This window comes from Chenopodium album, chromosome 5 (assembly GCF_948465745.1).
Source record: "Chenopodium album chromosome 5, dcCheAlbu1.1, whole genome shotgun sequence".
NCBI lineage: Eukaryota > Viridiplantae > Streptophyta > Magnoliopsida > Caryophyllales > Amaranthaceae > Chenopodium > Chenopodium album.
Window position 1 is genome coordinate 77,209,732 of NC_137838.1, and position 6,003 is coordinate 77,215,734.

General features: G+C 37.7%; 1 long non-coding RNA gene across 2 annotated transcripts; it reads right to left on the reverse strand.

Annotated features, from left to right (window-relative positions):
• Window positions 1-3,049: 3,049 nt before the first annotated feature.
• On the reverse strand, window positions 3,050-5,696 carry LOC145631155 (uncharacterized). Of its 2 annotated transcripts, XR_014112356.1 has the most exons (3): window positions 5,420-5,696; window positions 5,273-5,321; window positions 3,050-4,594 (listed from the first exon to the last, which is right to left on the reverse strand). It is a non-coding gene; the product is annotated as an uncharacterized LOC145631155 (long non-coding RNA). The 2 variants fall into 2 exon arrangements; XR_014112355.1 differs by having other exon boundaries at window positions 3,050-5,321.
• Window positions 5,697-6,003: the final 307 nt, after the last annotated feature.

Consider the following 6,003-nt stretch of genomic DNA (forward strand, 5'->3'; position numbering starts at 1 on the left):
GCACTTGCACATAAGATTCAGAATCATGCTATAATCATGGCTAGATATCCTCTTAGACTTTGGGTTTCTCTTTCAGGCCCTTTTAACCCACAAGAAGTGCTCGAGGAATTGGTAAAAGATTACATAATAAAATATAAACGTCAGCTAGATCATGACCTTGTGCGTCACAAAATCACTAAAATCCTCCAGAATAACAAGTGGTTGATAGTTTTGGATAACTTGTTAAATGTGACGTCTAAGGAAGTTTGGTCTCATTTCTGGTCTATGATTCATAATTTTCCTCAACATGGAAAACTTATCATTACCACTGTCAATCGTGATGTTGCTCTTGCTACTAAGACTACTAGTCATCGGATGAAGTCTGTGCCAAACCTCGTTTGTGAACTACTGATCACAAGGATGCTCAATAAATCACGTGATGTTGAGTATGTTAGCACACTCGCTCAAATGTGCCATGGCTTCCCAAGGGTTGCCATCATCCTCGCCAATCACTTCAATAATGATATAATAGACAACCAAGAAGATCAAGGGGGTACGTTGTTGAATAGGGACCTGTGGGAAATCCAAGATTTCAAGAGATTTTTTGTAATAGCTCTTGCGACAAGTTACTCTATGTTGGAACCACACTATGTAAAGATGTGCTTCTCCTACTTCTCCCTCTTCCCTCCCGGCTATCATTTCAAAAGGGAGGACTTAATCCACTTATGGATTGGAGAAAGGCTCCTACGATGTCAAAGCAGATCAAGCTTGGAGAACATTGGGATGGACTATTTTCACACCCTTTGGAAATGGTCTGTCATTCAACTGTCAGAAGACTCCAATGAGCAGAAAACATATGAAATTCACAAATTTACTCACATGTTTTCTGAACTTATTGCTTCAAAAACATGCCTCCGCTTGGATGAAGATGTGGAAACACGTCCTTGGGACATTAGTATTCGTCATTTATCCTTGGTGTGTCGAAAGCTACAACGTAGCACTTGGAACAACATTCTAACTCTCAAGGGGCTGAGAACATTTCTCCCACTATGTCCTATAAACATCGGTAAAAGCAATCTACAGCATATATTGAAGAATTTAGTTTACATTCGAGTTCTTTCCCTTAGTGAAAGTGATGTTGCTATTCTTCCAGAGTGCATAAAGATGTTAAAGCTCCTTCGATACCTTGACATATCAAAAACTCAAATAGTAAGTTTGCCAAATTCAGCAAGCCAACTTTACAACCTACAAATTCTGAAGTTGAAAGGCTGTCCAAAGTTGAAATCATTACCCAAGGATTTCAACAAATTGCTTAGCTTACGACACATAGATTGGGAGATAGCTGATTTGAGACGTTTGACGTCAATGCCATCAGGCATTGGCAAGCTCACTTGTCTTCAAACACTTCCTTTATTTACCATTGGTAAGACAGAAGGACATACAATCAGAGAGCTCAAGGATATGAATCGTCTAAAAGGCTCGATTTACATCAAAAATCTTGAAAATATCAAGGATGAGAAAGAGGCTGCAGCAGCAGAGTTATCTTGTAAGACTTCTATTGAAAGGTTGGAGCTCGAGGTAAGTAAGGACAGGATTGTTGGTCGAGATGTTTTCAGGTCCCTCGAACCTCCCAAATCTGTCAAAAAGTTGCACATAACAAATTATAGTGACCCTATGTTTCCAGAATGGCTAAGCCATTTACATAAGCTGGAAGATCTTTACATACAAGGGTGGCATTGCAGCCGACTGTCATCTAGTAGCATTCGATTCCCTCAGTCGCTACAAACACTGACATTGAAAGACACAACATTACCAAGGTTTTTTTGTTGCTGGGCACTGGATGGAGTTGATGCCACTGATACACCCCACCTTCACCGTCTTGTCATCAAGGAATGTCCGAATCAGACCAGCTTGCCTTCTCTTGAGCACCTTACATCATTGACAGATTTGCAAATCAGTGAATGTGACACACTTGGAGTGTTACCAGAGCTACCACCATCACTCAACAAACTTACCATCACTAATTGTGCTTTGCTGAAGGAACGTTGTCAGCGAGGCGCAAGTGAGTGGCCAAAGATAAGGCGTATTCCAACTTTGGTGATTGATGGTAACTGCATCATAACATCTTATGACACTTTCCTGGTATGCATTATTTCACCCATCTTTTATACTTCCTCCGTTCTTTTTTTATTGCACCATGAGAGATTTCACGCTTGTCAATGCATTACTTAAGCTATTAATATCTTCAATTATAATAAAAATTATAAAAAGTTGATATTTAAAAAGTAAATTTTTGATACGAATCTAACTAGATCAGTAGATCCCACACGATTATGTTTTTCCTAATAGATAAATAACAAATAATGGTCAACGAAGATTAAGTGAACAGTGTAAAAGTCCTTATGGTGCAATAAAAGAAAAACGTAGGAAGTATACAATATACTTTTAAAGTGGATTAAATATAACTCTATTAAAAACAATAATTTTGTTATAAAAAGATATTTGTATGTTTTTTTCAAAAGGGAATTACTGAAGAGAGTCTTGGATACAGATCACTTTGGACAAGGGTCAACCAACTTTTCAGGGCAGCTTAATCATGTTTATCAGGTTCATTTTGCAAGCTCACAATGATCAAGTACTCAAGTAAAACCTGCTAGCTAGTATGTTATGGTGCCACTATTAATCTCGTTTAATTTGGTTGTAGTTTGTCATGATCACGGAACTTCAACCATTATGACCACGCGACACGTGCTACATACCTCCTCCGGTATCTCTTCAATTCATAATTTTATGCACAAGTTGGAGCAAGTAGATCTCCAATCACTAGTCTCATATTCCCAGATCATTGTATGGCTACACCTATTACCAATTGGTAGACAATGTGACCAATTTCAAATTATTTCTAGCTTGTTTTCATTCAATTTGTAAGTAATTTTGGTGTCCAATACACTTCATAAGCGTGCTACATGTTCTATTATAATTATTTTCCAAAACTTTAAAATAAGAGTGAAATATGGCTTGCTGTTATTTAATTTTCAATCATAAAAAGCCTAGTTAATTCTTTGGCCACTAATTAACAAATGATAATTTATAAGAATATCTTTTTTTTTTACAAGAGCTTAAACAACAAGAAAAAACTAACTATATGACAAAATTAAAGGAGGATAGACTACAGTTTGCCGTCGTTGCAAGAACGTGTGCTCTGTCCACCAGTGTCCGATCTACCTTTAGGATGCTACACCCATCAAAACTGTTGCTATTTTCCCGAATGCAAGCGACTGTTTATTGAACTGAAACATCAAGACACCTAACAACTTCAGTAGGATCCATATAAATAGTAATTTCAGAAATCGACCTTACGATAGCCCATTGTAACCCTGCCAAACAGGCATTCATTTATGCATGTAGAGCTGATTGAGCAAGGCCACATGAAGCCCACTCTAGACACCCCTGTTCCCCGTACTGCCGAACCTCCGGACACCAACCCATACCTAATCTACTAATGCGACTGTTCCACGAGCCATCAACCAGAATAACTGTTAGCCCCAGCAAGTTACCACTTCCCGAATCCTGCAACACAATGCAATAAAAACTCGGCGGGTAGTCGTTCACCCATTCAGGTGGGTGCAAGGAGCGAAGGTTCCAATCTTTCTTCACAGTAAAGAGACCGTGTTGGCGAAGACCTTCTGAAATAATTGCCGGTGTCGATAAAGTAACAGCATCATGCGTGCTGAAGACCCTGTGATTACGCGCTATCCATAACCCCCAAAGAGTCGCAATAATAAAGGTCGCCATGTGACCCTCAAAACCATCCTGGCTTAGAAACAGCCGGATATAGTACAAAATCTAATTGCCGAAGGATTGGTCTGCGTTGGCTTGTGAGAAGATATGTAATATTCCCCCCCCCCCTCCATGCGTCCTGCGCAGTCATGCAAAACCTGAACAAGTGTTGTAAATCTTCTACCTGTGTCCCGCAGAGGTCACAACATATGCCTACCGCCAGACCGCATCTTCCCAAATTAGACTTCGTAGCAATTCCATTCTGTAGTAGTTTCCACATAAACAATTTCCACTTGGGCATGATGTTCAGTGACCAGAGGATTTTATAGAGACCTGAGACGGGGTCAGTGAAACATGTTGAATCCGAATGTTTAAGGAATGCATACCCCGTTTTGACCGTGTAATGACCCGATTTATGGAATTGCCAGTACAAGTAATCCTCCGAGTCACTACCATTACCCGATAACTCCATACTCTCCATTAAGGAAGCATCTGTGTGGACAAACGCCGAACTTATGCGAGCGAGGTTCCACTCACTTCCTGTAACACCCCCAAATTACTCTCCAATAATAATGATTACAAAACCTGATTAAGAGACTAACTTGAGAGCATTACCACCACGTGATTACGTAAGGCTTTTCAAAACAGAGACTTGCAGCGGAGAAAATACATACTTAACTTTTATATTTTGATAATAATAGTAATAATAGCTTTCAAAATTGAACCATATGAGAACTGTCCATACATAACGTCAACCATGAAACCTAGACTACATGATTATCGCCTTTCATCCCCATTTGCCACATTTAGATCACATCGAGTCATCATCACCTATCTACTTATCATAATGATAAGTAGGGCCAAGCCAAAACAAAAGAGAAATACGTATTAGCAAAACGCTAAGTACATACCAATGCTAGATACGTAAAATCAAGTTATTTAATTAAACATGCTTTCGTAAGATTTAGCATTTATTCAAACCTTCCATAAATAGAAACTTCACAGTAAGAAACGTTTAGAAACATTCCAAAAACTATCACATTTCAAAACCAACGACTTTCCCAAAATAGATTCCAATAGAAATGGAAGATCAATATTTTCGTAAACCATTTTTCCACCTAAGTGTGCACACCCCCCAAGCTAGTAACTCCTTACATAGTGCTATCAAGGGGAAAGACTAGGTCATACATAGTCCATAGTCTTCAATTTTATCTCCACATAATGGGAGTCATAAAAATCCAATATATATCTTTGATAAATCAACCTTCCAATTTCCGTGTATGGGTTTCAACAACATTTGCTCTTTAAAATGAATTTGAATTCAAGTATGTGTATAAACAACTTTTAGAACATTAAAATTATTTCCAAAGATCAAACAGTAAAACATTTCACAATATTCATTTCATAAACATTCATAAATCCTTGTTCAATATTCAAACATATTTCATCATTCAAAACACAATACACATTTGTATAAAATCACATATTTAAAGATCTAGCCACGAGTACGTACCTTGATCTTTACAACTATTCCACCTAGATTTACAACCACGAACTATCTCCTAAATAAACATTATATGGAGTATTTTAAATAAGAATCAAATACGAAACCTTACAAAAATCATAAATTGAAAATAGATATTAGTTTTGAAAGACTAACCGCAAAACAATATAAAGTAGCAAAGCTTACGTGAAGGTTCACGTTGAAAAGGAAGAGTCAGATATTGCAGAGACCATATCTCATAGTATATAACTCCTAATTGGGTGATTCTTAAGCCTAACCTCAAGTATTTTTTGAGAAAAACAACTTTGTCTCAAACAAAAAAAGGCTAAAAATGAACAGAAGTGGCTGAAAAATGGCCTGGAGCATATACGGGATGAAGAAGTACAAAAATGGGAGGAAGAGAGAAGAAAGAAGGATGGAACTTTAAGGACAAGAGACTTTTGGCTTAAAATGGCTGAACTTTGGGTCCTATTTATAAAGTTTGAGAGTCCTATTGACATCATGTATGATGTCAACAACTTGGGGGTCAAGGAACTTTATGAGGTCATGTTATTGACATCATGTATGATGTCAACAACTTGGGGGCCAAGTATTCAAGTTTGTAAGAGAAGTTTGTGACTTTGGTCATGCTTTAGGAGTAAGAAATGGACTTAGGTCCTTTGGCAAAGAAATACTCAAGGTAGAAATTCGGCTATTAAATTCCCGGCTTGCATACTAAAATCTTTTGTAAAACATAATTT